At 47.4% G+C, this 24,329-nt stretch overlaps 2 long non-coding RNA genes across 4 annotated transcripts in view; one reads left to right on the top strand and one right to left on the bottom strand.

The window, feature by feature from the left end:
• LOC137211244 (uncharacterized) overlaps positions 1–24,329 on the bottom strand; it is a 98,362-nt gene that overhangs the window by 25,809 nt on the left and 48,224 nt on the right. The window lies entirely within an intron of this gene.
• On the top strand, positions 5,451–23,445 carry LOC137211031 (uncharacterized). The gene is made up of 3 exons (XR_010936868.1): positions 5,451–5,747; positions 13,439–13,485; positions 22,646–23,445. It is a non-coding gene; the product is annotated as an uncharacterized lncRNA (long non-coding RNA).

The following is a 24,329-nucleotide window of genomic DNA, read 5'->3' as shown; positions in this document are numbered from 1 at the left end:
ACTAGGGACACGTTCAGTGTGATCTCTTATCTTACTGGCCTTTCTCTCTTTTGCCACCTAAAAACAGAAACACTGATGAGCCCTTGTGGACAGTTGTCATTGGCCTCAGTCTCCCCATCACCTTTCATAACTGGACTCCACAATCCTCTCCATTTTGAAGGGGGAAACCAGGAGATGTATTCTACGCTTTAGCTCACTGTGATCCGGACGGAAAAAATATGGAGATGGTAAGGTCATTAGGATTTAGAATACTAAGACTTGTCAGAAATTGACTCACTTATCACAATGCTTTGCAATTTAGAAAGGTTCAAAGAAATGAAATCTGGAGCCAGTCCAAGCCCTGCTGGGTGCTTCCAATTTCCTGGCCCCCCTGTTCTTTCCAGCGGCATATGCTGAGTACGCCCTGGGTCTGGGGCCCTGTCCTAAGCACTGTATGAAAGCTTCAGGTTATTAGATGTGAAAAAATGCTCTCCTGAATCCCTGGGCTGCAGCTAGTTGGATAAGATTCCTCTAAACCTAACTCTTAAATGAGATGAGAGCCTTGCTGCCCTTACTGAGATTAAAACATACAGATTAGCTAGAGAGATTTCTGAAGAAGGGAGGAAATTATCAGTCCTAAATTGGACCTTTTTTCATCTTAAAAAAAAATCAAAGATAGTCCCTCTGAAAAACTCAATCCTTCTAGATGGTTATCGCCCATGTCTATCGCTGTTACTGAGGCACAATGAAATGATTCGGATGCCTCGAATTCCAGGAATTTGGTCTCTTGCCAGAGCTGCAGAGTGATATGAATAATTTCTGGGCTCTGATATTCAGGATGGATGTATTTCTGGGATTTTCTTTCTTTCTTTTTTTTTTTTTTTTGGCAGAAATACCACTGGAGTCTCTCTCTTAGAGAAGTTGGCGATTTCACACTTTGAGGCAGGCTCGGAGCCTCCTTTCAGGGTAAGCCACAGCAGAGCAGAGATCTCCACTTCAGGCAACTCTCTCCATTCTTTAAAGTCTTGTTGTAAGAAAAATATGCCAACATCCAAGGGCAACAATTTGTGAAAGATAAGCCAGCGGTGCACGACACTTTGTTTCCCCTGATCTTAATGTACTTAGAATAACGGAGCAAGTGTGAATCTTAGTCTGTAACCTTGGATGTGCAAGAAGGATAACTTACTTTAGTTTCCAAAACTCGAGTTCAATTCTATTCTGAGCACCCACCATAATATCAGTCACTGCAGGGGTTCCCCCACCCACAGAGTGCCAGAGTTCGGGGGGCGCACTGGTGGGAAGCCGTCACCAAGGCCCCTTCACGTCTGAGGCTGTCTCGTACACAAGACTGCACCAGGTGGCACGTCTGTCTGGAGCTCCACGCAGCCACTTTTCTCACGTTCCTGGGGAACCACTGCTCCCCAGGCAGCCCCTCTGGGAAGCTGGGCTGCGTGCCCACTAGGACCCTCAGCCCTCTCTTCCTGCCCCTCCCTTGTGGTTCTTTTGCTCTTACTCTTCCCCCAGCCCAAGGAGGCTCTCCTTCGGCTCTGGGGGAAATCCTCCTCCCTTTACTCTGTCCCCACTAGGACCCTCCTGCTTGCCCACCCTGCTCCAGGTCTCTGCATGCCTTACTGCTCTTTGCACACCCCAAGCACACGTGCACCTCAGGGCCTTTGCATTTGCCATCATCACCCCCAGGAGTGACCTTCTTTTCTGAAATCCATGTGGTTCAATCCAGTGTCACCCACTTCTCCGAGAGGCCTCTCTGACCATGAAAATACACTCTCCCACCCCCAGACCCAAATTTGCTTATTCCTTCACCCTGCTTTATTTATCTCCATAGCAATTAGCATTATCTGACACGTGATGTATTGATGTGGCTGTTTGTTTATTATCTCCTGCCCATTAGAATATGAGCTCCACAACGGCAAGACCTTCTCTATTATATTCCATCAGCCTAGAACAGCACTGGGCACCTGGTATATAGCCAATAACTATTTGAAGAATGAAGGAATGAATGGCGTGGGGGGAGTGCCTAGCCAGTGACAGACACTGGGCTGGTCACCAACATTCATTCAACAGGATGACAGAGTCGAGGGCGGGCGAGAGGCTGCCCTGAGTTTGGCTGGGTGACGGAGGTCCAGAAATCAAGGAGGCCACGGGCAGTGGGGAGTGTGTGCTGGGAGCCCTGTGACGTCCAGGTGAGGCTGCGATATTGGCTGAGGCTTGGAGACAAAGCAGGCGAGGGTGAATGAGGGCCGCCCTGAGGACCGTGGGTGCAGAGTGCAGGCCAACCCACGGCATCCAGTAGTGCTGGACAGTGTTCTAGTCTAGGCTCATGGTGACAAGTGTGGGGGCTGATCACAGAGAACTCTGTAAAGGGTGCCTTCTAAGGAAGTCCCATCCACACATGCGCGCCTGGCATTGTTTGGGTGCTGGGAACCCAGCAGGAAAAGAAACAGATAAAAGCTCTGCTCTCAGGGGACTTCCATCCTCGTGGAAGGAGACAGGCAATGTACAAGCTCAATAAGGAGTGAGTTAGGGAGTGAGGGCCAAGGAGAACAAATATAGCATGGAAGGTACTAGAAAGTTCGTGGGTGGGGGGATAGGCAACGCTCACTAGACACTGCTGGGGGAGGGAAAAACACCAGTGAGCCACAGGGGTTGCAGGCAAGGATGTATGACTCAGGAAGCAAGATCCTCATCTGAGAATGGACATTGGGAAGAAGCGTTGGAGATTTTCAGAGAAAAGAGGAAGTGTGACATGGTCTTGGAGAGTGGGAGATGAGGGATGGCCGCCAGGAAGCACTAAGAACTTATTTGTGGTTTGTGGTCATGGATTTGGAGTCGGACCACTCAGCACAGCGGTGTGGTTCGTCTCCAGCCACATTTTCACATGCGTGCATGCAGAGGGTGGGTGGAAAGTCAGGTTGAATCAGGGGTGTACTTTTGCCAAGAAAGAACAGCAACAACAAAAGAGAGAGTTGGGGGTATACAGAGGAAGTGGTTATAACTGACCATGGAATTTAAGCCAGATATGAAGGAAAATGAGGCATGGAAGGGTCAGGGGCAGTGAAAATGTGTTAGGATCAATGGATTGAAAGTCCTAAGTTAAAGCTGGAGTATAGTGCGAATACATTAGAAAGACTGGAGGTAGGATGTTTGAAATGGAGATCCTGGAGGGGTTCCAGGTATTACTAACAAAATCAAGGGTACGACCGTGGCAGTGAGTGGCTGAAATACGGTAGAAGACAAGACTATTAAAAGGTAGGTCAAGCAAATGAGAAACCAGTAGACTGGGCAGATTATTTATGATATTCAAATCCCAAGAATTCTGAAAAGTGTTGTGCTGGGGAGAATGGCAATGTGTGCAAGGAGTTGAATTTTATATTTTAAATCTTCTATAAAAATATAAGGGGCTTCCCTGGTGGCATAGTGGTTGAGAGTCCGCCTGCCGATGCAGGGGACACGGGTTCGTGCCCCGGTCCGGGAAGATCCCACATGCCGCGGAGCGGCTGGGCCCGTGAGCCGTGGCCGCTGAGCCTGCGCGTCCGGAGCCTGTGCTCCGCGACGGGAGAGGCCACAACAGTGAGAGGCCCGCGTACCGCAAAAAAAAAAAAAAAAAAAAAAAAAAGGGAAAGGAACTATGTTCCTCAATGGGAAATTTTAATATTGTGAAGATTTTACCTCTCCCCAAATTAAATGTCAACTTCAGTGGAATTTCAATCAAAATATCTAAGAGATTGCTTTGAAGCTCAACAAGTTGATTCTAAAGTTCATCTGGAAGAGTAAATATGTGAAAATAGCCAAGAAAATGTTGAAAAAGAATAAGGAGAAAAGACTGGAATTACTGGGTATCAAAGCAAGCTGTTAAGTTAAAGTAAATGAAAGAGAAAAGATACTGGTACAAAGGAGAGACAAATAAGTCGATGACAGACCTATGTATAAAGGGAAGGTAGTATTTGATTAAACAAACATTTCAGATTAGTGGGAGAACAGTCTAACAAATAATTTTTAGCTTTTTGTTAAGGGAAAAAATTAAGTCCTTAAATTACAGTATACATAAAAATAGATTCCGAATAAAAATCTAAATATTTTTAAAGTAGATACTAGAAGAAAATATAAGAGAACATCTTAATAAAATGAGGGTGAAGCAAAGTCTTTTGCAAAAGCAGAACTCTAAGGACAGAAGTCCAGAAAAGATTAACCAACAGATATGAGAGCAAAACTTGAGGAAAGTTCTGTGCAATAAAAGATTAAAGTGTAAGAACTTCCAGGATAGGCAAAAATCTATTCATTTGTGTTTTTGTTTATTAATAACTGCATTGTCTAAAAGAGGATTTGAGGACACTTTCAGCAATGGATAGAGAATAGAATAAAATGTAATACACATGCACACAGATGAATGAAGGTGAAGGGAAAAAATATATATAGGAAGACAGAGTCAATGAACAAAATATACTTCATAATACCCTAAACAATGTTTTTAAACGAAGAGCATCTTTTTCTTTGAGTTTCCTAGAATCCAGAACAAAGAGGAAGACGGCATTCATTGGCCACTTCACAGTGTCCATAAGAAAACAACTAAGGTGTTTAAGACACATACAGATTTCTGATACTGACACTGGAAAGAAATGTGTCTAGTAGGTCCCTTCTGTCTTTGGAAATAAAAAGAGCAATAAATTAAATCTAATGCAAAGTGACAAATTATTTGTCAAATTTAATGTAGCCATGTATGGGGACAGATGGTTATTAGACTTCTGGTGATCATTTCATAATGTATGCAAGTGTCAAGTCATTATGCAGTACACCTGAAACTAACATCATATTGTACATCAACTATACTCCTCAAAAAAAATGCAACGTAGCCACATAATGTCAAACAAGCCTTGCAGCTGTAGTGTTGATACTTCCCAGACACCGGCAGGCCTTCACCTCTTGTATCTACCAGGCCACTTTACTGGCTTTGACAAGAAACCCAACGCACCAAGCAGTTAATGATTTTTGTAGATACTGAGATTTGAGGGGTCGCTGGGAAAGGTCACCCAGTCAAGGTCTTGCCACTTCGCTGCCCACTGTCCCCACCCCCTCCTTCTACTCTTTCTTGGCCCCTTCATCCCCTCTCCCAGCCAACTCCACCCATGCTCAAGTCTTCTTCCGTCCGCAGCTGTTTCCCTCCCTCTGGTCCTGGCACCAGCCAGTGGGCACCCTACCCGTGGAGCCAGCCATTTACCCAAAGTGGGGTGGTGTAGCATTTCCCCATGAAAATCTGGCCGCTCTCCATCTTGTACACTAGGATCGGGAAGCCAGTCTCTCCTTCCTCACTCCCTCCATCTCCCGTCTGGCAAGGGAGATGCTGACCATGTCAGGGAAGTCCCTGCCTCTCCTTCCAGGCTGGTCGATGCAGTTTGGGGTCTACGTGACAGAGGGTTCATCAGCCTAAGCATCTCTTTATATAGTTAGCTCTCAGCTCCAGCACTGGTTTTATAAATAAATTTCTTATTTTAATTATGAACCTGCACAGTGGAAGGAGATGATTAAACGAAGAGAAATCTGAAATCACTTCTGATCTGGGCGAAGTAAACAAGTGCCTATTTCCAAGACTGTTCTGCAAATAGAACACAGACGTGACATAAAGGACACTCGTCAGATCTCCCCCTCCCCTGCGCTGTTGTTGTTCTTGATGTCTGAAGATGATTTCTTTTTTCGTTCTTTGCTTTAGTTACGAGGATCCTGACAAGTGCCTGCTTCTCTATGGTGATGATCAGGTAGGTGTGCGGGGGGCAGGAGAGGGCAGGAGGGGGCAGTCGGCACTGATTCAGAGGCCAGAAGACCATCTGCCATCCTTTCAGGGAGAAGCAAGGGGGAGGGAAGCGGGTGGGAGCATCTGTGTCTTGAAGCCGAGGTGCAAGAAGAGGAAAGAGAAGAGGAAATACTGCATTATGGCAAATATACAAAACACTGAGAAGTTAACACGTACGGCGTGCTGGCCTCTGCCCGGTGCTGTGCTCGGTGCCTTCAATCCTCACACCACCGCCACCAGGCGATGTTCTTACTGCCCTCTGTGAGAACGGAGGCAGTGAGGCACAGAGCAGTCATGCAATTTCCCGTTTACATGCTGCTCGGAGGTGACAGAGCTGGGATTTGAACCCAAGCAGTCTGATCTGAACCTGCATTTAAGCACTGTGCTTTACTGGTTTTTAAGTAAAACGAAAGGGATGTTCCAGGTACATGTGTGGAGAAATGGGGCTGGGAATGAAGGAATCACTCGGAAAGCTTTAAAGCGGGAGCACAGGGGGAAACGCACGTTTGGTTTGCCTCCCATTGGGCAGGGGAGGCTCCTGTTAATCAAGGCCAGCAGGAAAGGGGCCAGGAGGGAGGAATCCTTCTCTGGATCTTGCTTCACAATTAGAAGTAAGGTTTAAATGCAAATTCTGGTGGAAGAGGAGACAGAGTGATGTAAATGCAACTGAAGTTGACGGTGTGATGTCCTAGAATCTTTTTGAAGAGCACACTGGAACAGGAAAAAGACAAACCATCAGGAGGGTGCCAGATTCTTGGATCAGAGAGTGGGACAGAGGAAGAAGGAAGAGGGAACGTGGCAGACACTGGAATGCACTGGTCCCAATTTCTGATTTTGCTCGGGTGTCACCTTTCTATTTGCCCTAGAGCCCTTTAAGGCAGGTTTTTAAAATTGAGGAGCCGTGAGAGGGCAGATGGGCACTCCTACAGAGACCCACAGTCCAGGGCCCTGCACAGCGGGAGCAGGGAGTCTGCGCTCACTGCCCAACTCCAGGGGGGCGCCACTCACACAGGCTGCGACATGAATGGTGTCCCTGGATGTGTGTTGTGCAGCGTCCAGGCCTGGAATTTGCCCCCAGTGGACGCTGGCACCGGGATGGGATGGGAGAGGGAAACCCACCCCATCCCCGCAGGGTCATTCGTGCCCCTGTGGTCACCAGCCCCAGGCGACTGTTAAATCCGGCTCCCGGGCTCTGTCTGTCCCCCGCGCTCTAGTCCTGGGTGCCGTCCAGCCTGGTGACTGGCGGCGGTCCAGCAGAAGCCAGGGAGGCGACGCCAGGGCCCATCCGGGCGACACTGCCTGTTCATTATAATGCAAGTTCATTGGCAAAAAATGCAAATGATTCATTTCACTTCATCCTTCTGACAGACTGTGCTGGTAGCACTAGCTGGATGCTCCCTGCACCTGTCATCGCTGCCGCACTGCTCACTTTGCGTACAAGGCCTGCCACACTTCAGGTGCGTATACAGCAACCGTCGTGACAGCCGCCTGGGGGAAACTCGATCATTCACTGCCCCCTAGTGGACCGGAAGTGGATGAGCCCGTACACCGTGTTCCTTTGATTTAGGTTCTAAGCAAATCAGAGTTGTGCTTTTGTTTCAGGAATAGTTTGCGGGGTCTGCGGCTTTCGTCGCTTTTGCTCGTGGCTGTGGTTCTTAATTAACAGCACTTTAATAAGATAAAATGTCAATCATGGGTCGCTCTTTTGTGCAGCTGTATTTGAATGTTAAAAAGTCTCGACATTTTCAAACAGTATTGAGCCTTCATATGATGCTCATTTTAAAAACCAAATATTCTTTAGGCTGCAGAAAGGCTTACAGTGAAGGTAGCGTTCGAGAGCTCATGTTGCCATCTAGCAAAGTTATGAGTTGTGCCTCAGAGAGAAGTAACTTTATTTATCGAGTAGAAGCACCGGCTCTGCCTGTCTGATCACCTAAGGTCACCTAACCACCCTTTGGCAGCTTTCAAGGCCTTCACAATCTGCATATTTCTTGACGGGTGCATATCCCTGGAATCGGGGACATGCTCAGCATAAGGGAAGCTACACTGGCGACCTGCTGGCAAAGACAAGGGAAACTTGATTCATCATCGTCGTACCACAAAAGGCTGTCTCAATGAGTGACTATCCTTGGGCTTCTTTCTTTATTGCATCTGGCCCAGGATTACACACTTAAAGATCATTTGATAATACTCATCAGTGTTGCATTCAGCATACTAAGAAATCTGATTTTTTTTTAATTTTTAAAAATTGAAGTATAGTTGCTTTACAATGTTGTACCAATCTCTGCTGTACAGCAAAGTGACTCAGTTATATACACGTATAGACATTCTTTTTTCACATTCTTTTCCATTATTGTTTATCACAGGATATTGAATACAGTTCCCTGTGCTATACAGTAGGACCTTGTTGTTTATCCATCCTGTGTATAATAGTTTACATCTGCTAATCCCAAACTCCCAGTCATTCCTTTCCATCCCCCACTTCAAACCCCTTGGCAACCACGTCTGTTCTCTCTGTCCATGAGTCTGAAGAAACCTGTTTCTTAAGAAGGTTAATAATCTACTTTTATACCCTTTCTAAGCTATTTGCACATTGCAAGGACCTGAACAGATGTGTAACTATTTCAGAGTTAAGTGACATCATTGTTCTGATCTTTTGGCATATCTACCACTAGAATATTGTAGATACTAGAATAACTCCCTTTCCATAGCCTGGACTCTTGCCACAAAGACCTCAGTTAATAAGGTCTAGGCCAGTCACGTCCAGAGCATCCCTTGTATGGAGGGATTAGCTTTTCACCTGTGCATCTAGAATGATGCTAGCTATGTGCCATTCTTGGGAGAACTGAAAAAAAAAAAAAGTCCCTCGAATTATTTTCTGTGCTTAGTGGTACAGATGAGGAAACTGGGCAGAGATGGTTACATAAGAAGTGGTACCTGGGTGAGATTAGCATGGGGGTAGTGCTATATTCCCCCTAGGACAGCCCTGTTCATTTAATTCATTTATTTCGGGCTGACTATAGGGTAGACATAGTCCTGATGATAGGAAACTTCTAAGAGAGAAAAATATTGGTGAGAGAGCTTTGGTGTGTCAGCATAGAGCAGAACTCAAATTTTTCCACGTCTGTGTAGATCAGAAACCGCAGTAAGTGAATGCTTCTGAGTTCCTCCTAAGCAAACTGTAGTTTTCCCCCAGAATGTCACAGGAAGTTCTGCCGCTGATTCAACAGGTTAAACTTTTCCTCCTTAGTCAGAAACAAACGAAGCTGCTGTCCAGTGTGAAGGCCCAGTGGGTTCTGGGCCCTGGGGATGGGGTGGGGTGCAGGGGGAGCAGGAAGCAGGCTTGTTTACTGACCGGTCAGAACATTCCAGCCGTGAGACTTGAATGGCTGCTGAAGAACACAGTGAAAGCCTCAACCCATGGAAATTTTCAATCCAATAATAAAAATTAAATAGGCGCGGGGTACAACTTATCAGAGAGAAATAGGTCAGTAGAGCTGCCTTCCTGTAGGTCCTCATACCAGCCCAATGAAGCTCTGTGGCCGCCTGGTTTTTAAAGTTGGGCAAGACGCCCATCAGATGGCTCCATTTTGCCTGACCTAGTTTAAGTCAGTCAGTCAACGTGTCTCATGGACCCAGAAGCCCCAGAACTGAGTGGTCATCTGGTCTACCCCCGGCCTCCTCAGCCAATATCTCTGAGGTATCATCTCTAAGGAGGTGCCGGAGTAGGACTGAATTAGGTGCTAGAGGCAAGGAGAAGGGAAAACAAATTGGGGTCGTAGGCAAAGCTCAGAAGATTCTTTCAGCCATGTTGGGAACTTGACAACCTAACCAGAAGAACCAAGGCAAAAGACATGGGAAATGATTGAAAAGTACACCTAAAGAAGGCACATAGAACACAACCACTATTTCTGCTTTCTGACCTTATCCTGGTGCTTCCTCCTATTAAGATCACCGGCCTCCCTGCACGTGGGAGGTGGGCGCAGTGGTACAGCAGGCGGAGGGGCACAGAGAGGAGCCCCCGTCCCGATCTGGCCATCATTCAGCAGAGAAGCTGGCTTTCCGTGAGGCTGCACGCACGCCATGCTGCAGACTCCTCTCCAGCTGGTCTCCGGCCAAGCTGCCTCATTGGTGATACTGAGCAGGTTTTATGTAAGAGTTTCAAAGCTGCTGCAGCAGCAGCAAGTATAACCTGGCCTTTCACGTCTCAGTCTAGACAGATGCAGGGCTGAATAAAGGCTTCCGCCAAGCCCCGTGTCACGTTGGCCATCTGGAACGGAGCCGACCACTCATTTAGCAAATTGCTCTGTTTAAATGCAGCTGCTGTGTCTCAGTGTTTGCTGCTACCAAGACAGATCGCATGATTCCTCTGCTTTCATTTATCTAAGCCGTTCCTCTCAATCTGCCTGGGAACTTAAAAAGCCTGTTAATGCATGACAAGGCACTTGACCTGCATGATTTCAAGCCCGGAAGGAGCATTCGTCTTGTGCTGGGCCGTCCTTTCCTCAAAAGCAAGGGCACCTTGCCTGTGCTCCCCGTCTTAATGAAAGCCTCCTTTATTAAGAATCCCATTAAGCTCCACCATGCCCAGCCATCCAACACTGTAAATATTACCCTTTAGAAATGCACCCAGAGGCCTGGCAGCAAGTAGGGCGGTGACCTCAGACCTCTGTGGACAGAAAGGTGTTGCTTAACAGCTTGGTGCCTCTCTCCTTTTGGAAAGAGGGATTACAGTCATTAGCAGATAATGTCAACAAAGCCCCTGGGACTGTTCGAATAAGAGTCGGAAGCAAAATGATTTCAGATGAGCAATGAGCACTCAGGTTTTGTTTTGTTTTCTTCTACGTTGGTTTTCTTTTTTTCCAAAGGAAAAGGCTAAGCACTTTATTGTCAGGATGTCACTGGTCACCGTGGCCTGGTCTTATCATCTGCAGTTTATGAAGCAAATAACCCTGCTGTGACCACTGGTTTCACCAACTGCTTAACTCATTTGGGGTCACAGTATCTTTAAGCCTAGAAGTCAGAAGCCAAAAAGGTGAGTGTTTATTAAATAAATACCATGTGCTCCACCCTTAGCTAGGCCCAGTGGAAAAGAAAAAAAAAAAAAAAGTACAGTAAATGATCTTTGCCGTTGAATCCTTTAGGAGACAAAAAGAAACAAATACAGAGTAGTTAGCACAGGGCAATTTGGAGGTATGTGGGCTTTGGAGTCAAATTTCCTGGGTTCAAATCCCAGATGCAGTTTGGGGCAAATTCACCTTCTGCACCTCAGTTTTCTCATCTGCAAAACTGGGTGGACATTTATGTACCTATTGGAGTTAGTTTTAGTAGAGATTGAATCAATTTTGTACACTGTAGGAATTCAACAAACCCTACTAATGGTAGTTCAAGGATGCACAGTCTTGACTATAAATGCTAGAGGAATTCAGAGGGAATGAAGAACATTTTGGACTGGGAGAGACAAGGCAATCAATGGATGGGCGAGATCCTGAAGGAAATATAAACTCTGGGTAGAGGAAGAGATCTGATATGAGCAAGACATAGAGACAGGGGCAGATCAGGAGGCGGGGCAGCTGGGCGGACTGGAGGGAAGAGCTCCCACTTTGCGGTGTAGGGGTGGAAATGTTGAATGAACGAGGAGCCCCACTGATGGAGAATCTTGAAATCAAGCTAAAGGGTTTTTACCTAATCTAATTGGTAACGGGGAACCATCGTGATTTCTTTAGCAGGAAAGTGGCAGAGGGAGAGCCGTGGGTTAGAAAGACTTACCTGGTGCCAGGGAATAGGGTGGTTAAGTGGAGAAGCCGGGGCTGGGAGGCAGGGTCCAAGCCCCGCACTGTTCCAGGCCCGATGGATGAGGGGTTAAGTGGAGGTGGCCCCAGGATGGATGGGGTAGAATAAGGCTGGTACTCCCTTCCCCACAAGACTGCCTGATGCCTAGGTAAACACTGGGAGGGAGGGAGGGAGGGAAGGAGGGGGCGAGGGGGAAGGAGAGTGCAAGAAAACCGTTTTTATGGAGCACTCTTTATGAGCCGGGCTTCCTCAGCCCTTCTCATTTCATCCAGACCCAACTGTAGGTCCTCAAGATGCCAAGAGACTAGCAGGCCCCAGGGGCTACGGAGCCTCTCAGAAGGGGAGCTGTGTTCCAGCCCGATGGGCTAATCGGTGTGGCTTATACATGTGGAGGATGTGACGTCCTACACATGCAGGGTCGTGTGGGAAACTGCAATCCCAGCTCGGGATTCAGGGCAGAGCTGCAGTCGTGGGCGCCACTAGCTCAGGGAAGACAGCTCAGCTATGATACTACAGGAGCATGAGAGAAAGAGAGAGCGTATGTTTTGGAAGAAAAGAGCAGAGGGCTAAGACCCCCACCTTAGAGGCACGAGGAAGGAGCTGAGAGGGGCAAGGAACCAGAAGAAGCCATGGGAGGAGACGTGTCCTGGAGGAAAGAGCTCATTAGTAGCTGAACACCCAGGGAACTCGGGGACGATGAGAGACTGAGACAACTGCATTTGATGTATTAGAAATGGAGCCTGTAGCGAGAAAAATGTCAGTGGAGGAACAGGGAGACAAGCCAGATTGCAGGGCTCTGAGGAGGGAACGTGGGGGAAGAAAATGACACATTGACTAGGAGAGATGTGGAAAGAGGGCAAGAGTATACCGCGATTTCTTGAAATAAAATGAGTTTCTAAATGGTACTGTAATCGCAGGAAAAAGTGACAGAACCCAGTGACACTAATGTAATTCTCATTAATAGACTATGCACTGGAAAAATATTACAAAAGACACATGACGCAGAATTTTGGGTGTATGTCATACTAAGGTTAAAAAAAACCAAAAAAAACAACACACTGAGATGCCTTTTGTATCCAGCAAGAAAATGACATGACCTACTGTGAACTCCACAGACTGTGAACTCAGCTAAGACCATAGCTCGATCCAGCACTGATCCACCTGAGCTCAGAGACCGCGTGAAATGTACCAAGCCCAGAGCTTATACCACTTAAGACTTCTGTTACCTTGGGCATGCCACTCAAGCTCTTTCTGCCTCAGTCTTCTCATCTGTAAAATGGAAATAATAAAATCGCCTACCCCAGAGGATTCTTGTGAACATTTAATGAGATAAGGCATGCAAAGCAGCTCATTAGAGCAGTGCCTGGCACTTATTCAAGGAGATATTTCATCATGGGACACCATCCACAAACTAGCAGTGTTGATTTCATATGAGAGACAGCAAGCTCTGCTATTCTACACGCCTGCTGTTATGCAAGTGTCTTTCTCTGTGTCAAATGCTGTTCCAAGTGCAGGCCGCTGGGAGAAGTGTCCCGGAGTGATCAAGGTCCTCCAAGTGCATGGTCACATGCAATACGGAGCTCCCTGTGACCCCGGTCTGAGCATTTGGACAGGGCGGCCTGTCCAAGCTCATGTTCCACTCAAGGTTATGGCAGCTCCACTTGCTGGATATGAAGGCCCAGCTGTTTGGCGAGAAACAGAGACACCTGAAAACTATCTACTCCCTTTTAAATGGAAAATGATTGCTTGTTGTTTCTGCCGAGGGAACACAAGCATTTAGTGTGCAGGAAATAAATGGAATGTGTTGGCTTTTTACTTCTGAAGGGAATTTATTTTTCTTTTCTTTTTTAAACTGTGTTGCAGGGATGTGTGAACATTCTGTTTTTGGCTTCTGTCGGTGAACTATTAAGGTAAATATTGAAGTTTAAGTCTAATTTCTAAATGAAGGAGAATAGCACTTTTTTTTTTAAAGCAAGGACATAATCTCTTTATGTAACTGTTGCCATGGGGTAAAAGAATAAACCCAGAAAATGCTCTTACATTAGCTTAGGGGTTGGCTTTGCTTTCTCTTCTTCTTTCTAATTTTCCCATTCCCACCCCCTGCTGTACTCATTTGCCTGCTCTGCTCTGATGTTCCCCTCTCCTGGATACCACTACGGACCTCCAAAGTTGGTACATTTATTCATTCATTCAAGAAACGTTTTCTGAGGATGGATCAGATCATTCTGCTGTGTTCAGAGGATAGAGCAGTGAAACCAATACTAGTCACAGAAAGTCAGGATGGACATTGCAACTAAACATAAAATCTTCAGAGTATCGGATAAAACATCATCCGCCTGTGTCAGTCAGGGTGGACACGCTGCTGTAACAAACAAGCCCCTACATGCAGTGGCTTCTCACATTAGAAATGTATTTCCGGCTCATGTAACAGCTCACTGCCTGTACTTGTGGGTGGCTTCCATGTGGTGATGCAGGGACCCAGGCTTCCCTTGGGCCTTGGACCCTCTGCACCCAGGCAGCATTTGAGGAAGAGGTTGGGTCCCGTGGGGGATGGTTTGGGCTATGCCCGGAAGTGCTGTGGATCACTTCTGCCCAGATTCCCACAATCAGGCACGTGCCACCCCGATTGCCGTGGAGGTCAGGAAGGGTGAACAAGCACAGAGGGAGACGGGTTTGGTGAGGCGTCAGCCTGTCATTGCCAAGTAGCCTGAGAAGGAGGTACCAAGAAAACAACACACCGTATGTCTCCTGGAACATTTCTGCTGCTGGCAGCGAATCCCCTGTCACCAGGGATTTCTCTCTTCCCATCACCTCTCCCTTTGCCTCTCTTTCTGCCCCTCTTTGCCACTGGCGGGCCCGCTGAGTCCATCTCCTCGCAGCCTCTGGTAGAGGTCATATTTGCCTGGCTACAAACGTCACGTTGGGAATGTGTCCTTCCCTCCATCCCAGCTTTTCAAATCCCTCTCCCACCTTCAGCGCTCAGATCAAACCCCGCCTCTTCCACGAGGCCTCCCCGATTGCCGCACAAAGCCCTCCCTCTGCAACATCATCACCTGTCCCTGACCTGGGCCTTTCTTCTTCACCTCCTCATTGGGAGCTTTTATAGATACGCCTCATCTTTCCAACAGACTTAACGCCACTAGAGAGGATAGCACCTGCCACCCAGCAGGAGCTCAAGACATGGTTGCGAGAGAGGAGAGTGAGGTGATGGGACACAGCAGTCCGAGCTCTGTCCTCCGAGGCTTGGCTGTAGTGAGACCCCACGGCTGCCCCCGTGTCCTCATCCATAACCCAGAGACAGTAATGTCTGCACCACCTTTCCTCCCAGAGGGGCTCTGAGGTTCGGATGAGGTCGTTCAGGTGTATCCAGAAGGAGGGCAAGGAAGGTTAGTCCCCAGGTGATCTGACCGAGAGGCAAATGCGAAGTGTCCTGGGGGGAGGGGCGGGCTCAGGTGGGTCCCAGCACCTGCCAGGGAGCAACAAACCCCATGTGTGAGTGAGACAAGGAGGTGAAGGGGTGGCCGTCTGTGGGGCTTCTGGGAAACAGGTGTACTCTGACGTCAGTGGGAAGGGCTAAGGCTGGAAGGAACACCCCGGCTTCTGGCACTGAAGTTAGCAACGCAACAGCTTTTGCAAACAAAAGAAAGAGTCGGACACCCTAAAGACGAGCACAGGTGCGCCCAGGACCCAGACTTAAGGAAACCCGGTCACGCTCCCCTGCCAGTTTCGCCTCTGCCCCAGCCTCTGGCTCCCCTCTGGGATGTCACTCAACCTAAAGGGCGGCTCCAGGCTCGGGCAGGGAAGGGCCTGCTGAGTCCCATGCTGACCCAGCATCTGTGAGATGTGGGGCGGAGGGAGCTGCGGAGGAGAGAGGCCTTCCCCCGCTTGAAAACGTGGGAGCAAACGCAAGCGGCAGCCCAGACTTCCAGAAAAGGCTTAGAGTTAACGCTGAGCCCAACACCACGGCTTAAATGTAAATCCCACCCCGCCCCCCATGGCCTCACGATGAGGCGACATGGATTCCTCTGAATGGACGTAACACTGGTTGATTTTAAACTTCTGGGGTAACGAGAAAACCACAGTCTCTACAGAACATTTCATTTCTGCTTAAGCAGAAGCCAAGTGGATTGAAATCCAAGCATCTTTGCTCTTTTGCTCATTTTTGGAAACTGCCAGAAAGAGAGGTGCCAGACGTGCCTCCTCTTGACCCCCCCCCCCACCAGTTAGTCCTAGAGATGACAAGTGTGAGCTGTGGTCAGTGGAGAATCCCAGGTGTGTGGGTGAGACCCCTGGATGGGGTGAGACCTCACGGCCATGTCCACACAGGCAGCAGTCAGCAAGACCTGGCCAGCTCCCGCTTCAGGGAGGTCACACACCCCACTCCCTCTCAGGGGATGTCACACCCCACGTCCCTCTCTGGGGGAGGTCACACACCAGGGCCCCTAAACCTGAGGTCCTTCTCAGAGGGAAGGTCACACCCCGGTTCCTTTTAGGGGGAAGGTCCCACCCCAGGTCTCCCTCAGGGGAGGTCACACCCCGGGTTCCGCTCGGGGAGGGCATATCTCGGGTTCATCTCAGGGGGAGGTCACAACTCAGGTCCCTCTCAGGAGTGAGGTCGCACCCCAGGTCCCTCTCAGGAATGTCACAGCCCAGGTCCCTCTCAGGGGAAGGTCGCACACCACACCCTCCATCGCTCAGGGAAGACGTCACTCCGGGTCACTGTGCTGTCACTCTTCGTGACTGTGGGCCCTCAGTAGATAGCTGTCTTCGGCCTGTCACAGCGACACTGGGGACACAGAAGCACGGAGGTGAGGGCCGTCCTGGTGAAGCATTCAGAGCCCATCTCACTTTCAGGTGTGGTGAATCCTGACACACGAGCTGCAGCGCAGGCACACGGAGATCTGCGGAGGCTCCCAGACACCAGCAAGCCCTCCACCGACACTCGGCACAGACGCCCCAGAGACACCCCCCAAGATTCCCACGGGTAAACGTGCAGACACTCGTGAATGCGCCATGGTCCTCCACACCTGCAGAGACATCTTCACGTTCACCCCGCAGACGCCCTACAGATACTGTCTCACGCTCACGCACGCCACGCCTTCCCCACTGTCGCCACACAGGCGCTTTACAGACACCCACACATCCTCCACAGACACCTCAAAGTATACCCCAAGCCCCCTGCGACAGCGCTCCACAGGTCTCCCCCAGATTCCCACGCTGGTCTCCCAGTTGCATCCCACCGTCTCCCAACGCAGACACTCACAGACGCCCTAGAAAGCGTTCCCCGCCTTGCTGTGCACTGCGCAGGCCCAGCACTGTCACCTCCAGCACAGTCACACGCCAGGGGCACACACAGTGCCCCCCGACCCCGCGCACGTGGGCAGCCACACACCCAGGCCCTGTGCACACGCACGCACAGAGCCGTGTCCACACCCAGACACAACTCAGACACCCAAGCGTGGCCGCCCCCTCCCTGAGCTATGGCACCATCCCCTCAGACAGGCTCTCAGCCAGACCTCACAGACCTCGCAGAAACACCCCGTCAGACACGTGAACGTGGAAGCTCACAGGCCCAACAAACGCAGACGAAGACACAGACGCCTGAGCTTCATTTCTTCCATTTGTCATTTCAAGCAGTCTTCCGGCTGTCATCTTGAAAATCACTAACAGTCCTTTAAAAGCTGTTTAAAGACAACTGAGAATATGGTGCGACGCTCTCTGGTCCTGGGGAAGGGGACAGAAATCCGCTGAAATGAGATCAAATGGTGCCCGTGAGAGTGTCAGCCAGGGGACACCTCCCACCACGCCCTCCAAGAGTGGCCTGCAGAGCCCGCAGACCCAGGGGTGGCTTCTGGGACACGCTGGCCCCTTTGTCCCCCAGTGGCCTTGTCAGGAAACAGTCTGTTCTGACCCCTTTCTCGTGGGAGGCTTCATCCTGCCCTCAGAGACAGCCTTTCCTCCCATACAGCCCTGCAGCTGGTCTCCACACAATACAAAAGTAGAAGAAAAAAGAGGTGATGCTCTAAAAAAAATCCTCAAATTCTCTTAGAAAATAGGTGCTTCCAAAGAGGGGTAAATTGTGCCTGTTAGAAGCAGGAGGGGAGAGACAAGGAGATCAAAAAGAAAACCAAGAGGAGGGATAAAGGGACTAGAATGCAAGAAATAGCCCAGACCAGCTGGTGGCCATCTGGGAGCTGCAGAGAAAAGGAAGAACAAAGTTGCTGAGTTTCTAGCAAGTGGGTACAGTTTATCATGAGAGGAGATTACTGCTTTGAGGAAGTGGAAAGAAGCCAGGGCCATTAAAAAAAAAAAAAAAAAAAATCGAGTGGTTTCCCTAAGGATTGGATTGCAGTGAGTTTGCTCCGGTCTGAAGTAAACTAGTTAAGGACATTATTATCATCTGGGGAAAAGTTAGGAGGTTAGGAGGCATCCGAGATGTAGTGATATAGAGACTACATCTCTGGATGTCAATGTAAAAGTGGACAGTGGAGGGCTTCCCTGGTGGGGCAGCGGTTGAGAGTCCGCCTGCCAATGCAGGGGACACGGGTTCGTGCCCCGGTCTGGGAAGATCCCACATGCCGCGGAGCGGCTGGGCCCATGAGCCATGGCTGCTGAGCCTGTGCGTCCGGAGCCTGTGCTCCGTAACGGGAGAGGCCACAGCAGTGAGAGGCCCGCGTACCGCAAAAAAAAAAAGGAGAGTGGAGAAAAGGGAAAGATATCTGGATATACCTCATACAGATGTTTTTTTAAACCTCAAGTAAGACCATAAGGAAGGCCAATGACTATAGGATAAGCAGTAAATTATTGTAACCAACTGTTTTGATTTCGGTAAAAATTTGAGGTACATTGAATGTGTTTGCATAGGGGCTGTCCATAGATGGGAAATAAATAAATTATAAAATCAATATGTACTGTGCAATACAGAAAGACTCGCCCCACAGAGAACTGAAGGAAAGTGTGTCTGAAACTAAGCTCTTTGTGTCTTTGGCATCCACCAAAAATTAGCCGTCCTCTCTCCTCCTCCGGAGTGGAAGGCACTCCACTAAGTGGTGATGGCATCACTTAGCTCCCACATCCAAATAATTGGTCACCATGTCCTGACAACTCTGTCCCTTTAATAACTCTAACCTGGACCCTCCTTTCTCTCCCCATGGCCACTGCCCCATTCAACCCGTCATCATCATCACAGCAAACTCCTAACCGGCCTCCCCGGCCCTAATATCGAATCCCTGCACAGCGACCTCCACATTTTCATAGGGTGGTTTTGTAAAAAAAAAAAAAAAAAAGATCTAATTTCTCTTCATTCAGTATTTGCTCTAGGTGCTGGGATACATTGGTGAACAAAGCAATGATATCTGCCCGTACAGAGTTAGAGTTTAATGGGAGGAGAAGGACAATAAACATCATGTTTTGTATGATATCTTGGAAGGTGATAAGTGCTGTGGAAAAGAGGAAAAAAACAAGCAGGGTACAGGGTATCAAGAGTGCCGAGTGTGTGTGTGTGTGTGTGTGTCTTTAAGTGGTGTGGCCAGGATAGGCCACAGTGAGAGGCTGGCATTTGCTCAGAGCAGGGGATGGAATGAACTCCATGAATATCTGGGGGAAGCACATTCCCTGTAGACACACTAGCCAGAGACATGCCCTAAGGTGGAATGTACCTGGAGGGCTCTAGGAAGGGCAAGGGCCATGTGGCTGGAGCAGAACAGACACAGGGTGAGAATGAAAGGGGGGTGAGGTCAGAGAGCTAAGGGAGGTTGGTCACATGGGCCTTGTAGCAAGTGGACCCACTGCAGCGTTTTAAGCAGTGGGTGACCTGCTCTGACTTCCATATTGAACAGTCACTCCGGTGATGATGGTGACCAGGGGTAGCAGAAGAGATTGTGAGAGACCGTGATGTGTCTGTCCGGCTCAGAATCCTGCAGTGACTCCCCTTTGCTTTCAGATAAAATCTAAACTCTTCTGTGTGACCCACGAAACACTTCAGGATGAGGACCCTGCTTCTTTTTCCAGATTTCTCTCTTCCTGGCACTTTCACACCCCCAAGCCCTGCCATGTTCTGAAGCAGATGGGCTTCTAACAGGCATCCTCATCTCTCATGGTGCCATGCATTTGTGTAGGTTTTCCTGCCTGAACACAGTGCCCTTCTGGGCCTTCACTAAGCATTTCTCCTCAGGGAAGCCTTTCTCTCTTCCTGGAGCCACGCATCCCCAAAGCAGTCCGTGCGTAGTTCAAACATTGGGGCTATAGCCCTGAGTCAGAATGTCCTGTCCCCAGTCTGTCTCTGTCACCAGACTGGGAAATCCTAGAGGACTGAAATAGAGCTCTTATTTCTGAGTCCCTAGTAGACATGGATGAGGGATGGATGGATGGATGGATGCTGGCTCTTTCATCAGATCTTGAATTCTAGGGATTTCGTTTTTAGCTTAAAATTAGTTAAGCGTTAGAAATGCTTAAAAACTGTCTATAAGACATTAACTTCTCCATCGTGGAGGAGATGGCTGAAGGACTGTGCTCAGGTAACTACTTGTGAGCACGTGTATATATCAACCGCACCTGATGGCTGCGTGGCTGGAAAGTTGAATATAAGAAAAATTTGTATAAATGGCACTAATTTGCCCATTGACCAAATATAATTTCATACAGGCTTTATTTTCTTGTCATGCTGTCCAACTAGCAGTAGCTCACGCTGTAACTCCAAGTTCCTTAATACCCATCTTTCCCTGCCAGCCACTGTCAGATATGTCATTTGGCTGCAGATGATTGATTCCCGTTTGGCAGAATACTGAGGAGAACCCTTTCAGGACATGAGAGTCTTTCCACGATACAGAAGCATCTCTCAGTGCCTCTTGTTTTCTAGCGTTGTCACCGTCCAGTTTGGGTTGGCTTTAGGGTCTCCTTTTTTTATCTTGAGAAACGCTGGAACATGCAGACCATGTGTGTTTGACCAGAAATGGATTTCGTCCCCACCTCTTGCTGTTTTAGGGAGGCCTAGGAGGCAGTTCCCTGACAATGACTAAAGACTGACTTCTTATCACCTATAACCTTCTGATGACACAACCAGAAGATGCAAGCTTGCCCCCAGGTGTCACTTCTTCACCAAGGCCATTCCTCCACAAAGTACAGAGGAAGCTGTACGGAAAATGAAACAAAAACAAAAGCACATTTTCTCAGAGATCTCTGGATATGAACGTTACTCCAAGCCTGGAATAAGCATAATGTAATCAGAGTTTTAAATGAGTGAGAAAGTCCCAGGTAGGCATCTTCTCTAACTTGTGACCACCCCAGGAGAAGCAGAAGCCTCTCTGCCACATCCCTGAGGAGCAGACGTTCCAAACTGGCTCAGGCCTCCCAGGAAACGGGAGCCCCTACCTCACAAAGGCAGCCCTTAAAGACGTGGATTATTTCCAAATATCAGAACACAGTCCCTTAGGTGATTCCAAAGAGGCGTTCCACACTTCCAGGAAACAGAGCAGACTGAATTCTTGCATCTACTTTTATTCCCTCCTAAATAACACTCGTCTAAACAACAGGAAAGGGATTTTTTTTTCCCTTGAAGGTACAGCCCCACGAGGATGGGGTGAATGAGAGGAAACAGCAGCAATAAAATTTAGAGACTTAGGAAACCCAAAAAAACTGAATCCTTGGATCAGCTGTGGGAAAAGCTGAGTCAACATATTTCATAAAACAGAACCCACATCCTCACCCGCCCAGGCCCAAGAACTGACAGCACTGCCTCCTAGATTGCTGACAGCCGTACTTTCCCCTTCTAGGCAGAAAACAACGACACAATACCTTTATTCTCTTTGGAGAGAAGAGATGAAATCCATTAAATACGAAGATGCCACTACAGAGGAAAATCCAGAGAAAAAAAGAATTCTTGGATATTAAAATCGTGATTTTAAAAATTTAACTTAATAGAATGGTTGGAAGATAATATTCTCCCAGAAAGTAGAATAAAAGGACCAAAAAATGTGAAATAAAAAAGATAAGAAAACCACAGGACCAATCTGGGAAGTACAGTATCCAAATACTAAACGTACAAAAAGAGAAAAGAGAGGGCAGAAAATAATCCAATAAATAGTTTGAGAATAGTTTCCAAAACATTGAGAGCAAAGAGAAGATTCTAGAAATGTCCAGAGGAGGAAAAAATCAGTTCACCATGCATAGGATCAGGACTCAGTAATGGATTTGGCCTCCACCACAGCAGCACTGGGAGCTAGAACGCAGTGGAGCAATCCCTTCAAAAATGTAAAGGAAAATTGTCTCCAGTGTTGAATTTTATACCCAGATAAACTATTATTGAAATTTGGGGGTAGAATAAAGTCATTTTCAAAGATGCAAAGTTTCAAAAATGTACTTCCCGTATATGTATCCTTCTCAGGAAACCACTGAAGGATTTTCTCTATAAAATGAGGGGGGAAACTGAAAAAAAGATACAAGAAAACAGGAGATGCAAATGGCAGAAGGAGAAGCAGAGGAGCGAATGGCAGCCTCAGGATGATGGTGAAGGAAGGACCTGAAGGGCAGCAGAATATATCACCCCAAAATATGCCTTTTTGCCATAAGGATTATATCAGGTTGATTATTTTTAAGAAACAGCAGACACAGGAGAAGCTCTGAAAGCCAAGTAGAAGTTACCCTTTTGTAAGAGCATTTTACATTTATAAGGGAAATCTTCATTTGTAGGGGTATCTCCTTCTCTGTACTGGCAAGGGGAGGATGACTCTAAAACCCTAGAAACACTCACCAGGAGGAAGCAATGGTTTAAACCTACGTAATGACCTTGCCCTTGTTTACTGTTCTTTGCCTGATAATCTCCCATAACTGGCTCCTCCACCCACATCTTCTTTTGTCTTTAGCTGAAGACGGTATTGAAGGTGATGACTTGGGCCATTTGGGGTAAAATTCACTCAGTTTTTCTGGGTATCTCCCATGTATACGGGAGGTATGCATGTTATTAAATTTGTCTGGTTTTCTTCTGTTAATCTGCCTTTTATTGTGGTAGGGAGGGTGGGGTCTCAGCTAAGAACCTAGATGGATCTAGGAAAAATTATTTTTCCTCTCCCGCAGACCCAAGATGGCAACTGTGTACCGGGCATAGGGCGGCCAGGGCCCTTCAGAAGGCATAACCATTGGAGTGAATATCTGGTGGAGCCGACTATCTTGAGAGGAGATTGACATGGTTGGTAAATATGAACGCTAAGTACTCAGAAGTCTAAGCAAATGAAAGTCCAGAGTCCAAAGATCATACCCGCAACTGAAAAACCAAGAAGAAGCAGTGCAAACGTGCTATTTAGAGACATGGAATAGATACCAAATAATCATCTAAAAGAAGGAAACGTGGAGGCCTTCGGGGATAGAAAGGAAGAAAGGGGTCCAGATTCTTGCAGAACTGTTTGACTCTTCAAGCAACTGCATGTAACTTAGATTAAAATAAAAATAAATTTTAAAAAAAGGAAAAGAAAAACAAGCAAAACTTCCCCCAAAAATTCCAGATTTTCAACTATTTGAAGATGACTATTAAGTTTTCCCTTCTCCCAGGTAAACTGTTCTAGTTTTCTTAACTGTCCTTCATCCGACCTCATTTCAAGATATCTTGTCATCCTGGCATCTCTTCTGGACAATGTCCCAAGTGCTCAGAACTGAGTACCACAAGGTATCACACAGCCCACCAATGCTTGACCCACTGGCATATTACAATACCTCCCACTTTAAAGCCATGTATTCCTCATCCTTTCCTTATAAGTTAATATTCTGAACCTAAATCCAGGGCTTTCATTCTTACTAAACTTCATTTCATTGATTTTTTTCATCCTTATCGTATTTGGTTAAAATAATTTTAAATTCTGATAATACCATCCAGTAGATTAGCTCTGTCTCTCTCTCAGCTTTGGGTCGTCAATAAATTTAACAGTATTTCTGTGTATTTATCCAAGTCTTAGAGGAGATCATTGAACTAGTCACAGTGAGAAGAGAGTCCTGAGTTACTCAACTTTCCCCTGGGTGGGATTCACCTGGCATCACGCACTTTGCTTTGAGTAGAGGTATTCATTCATTTGCTCCAAGATGTAATACAAGGACACTTTTGGGAGAGGAATGGAAAAGAAAAGGTACTGGTAATAATTCTAGGAATTATTCCTTCTAAAGGGTCACAGCAAGACAAATTCACAGTACCCTTCAGCTGCATCTGAGTGAAAGAGAATGAATTTTTCGGAGTTTTGCCCTATAATGGAAAGCCACATACACACACAGAATTGAGTGAAACAATTTCCCTGTGCATTTGCTAGAAGATAGAGTCCCATGTAGCATAAGCCTCCCATAGCCATGGAGCCAGAAGGCTGTGCCCTTGTGAGGTATGGAAAGGTACCACACTTCACCACCTGTCAGGGGTCCCTGGATGGGGGCAGCAGATTTGAGGTTCCAGTTGCAATGACAGCCTCCTCCAGTCTCTGCTTCTTTGGTGATTCATGCTGGTGCTTGGACAAGTGTTAGGTTACTTTTTGACAAGCTGAAAGATGAAGTTCAAGGTGAACAATTGGCTGATGACCCAAATGTACTCAAATTCGACAAGCCAGCGCCATACAGAACTGTTACCTGGATCTAATCAAACCCATTTCAGAGCAGATGAAAAACTGATAGAGGAAAGACTATTTAAATCTCCCCTGTAGACGCCTTCAAAAAAGAACAGCTTTTCTCATAAGTATCCCAGGAAATCTCTCTGTTTTATGCTTGGTGGAGATTAAAAAAACATAAT

Source organism: Pseudorca crassidens, chromosome 18 (assembly GCF_039906515.1).
Source record: "Pseudorca crassidens isolate mPseCra1 chromosome 18, mPseCra1.hap1, whole genome shotgun sequence".
Taxonomy (NCBI): Eukaryota; Metazoa; Chordata; class Mammalia; order Artiodactyla; family Delphinidae; genus Pseudorca; species Pseudorca crassidens.
This window is presented reverse-complemented; position numbering and strand designations above follow the sequence as displayed.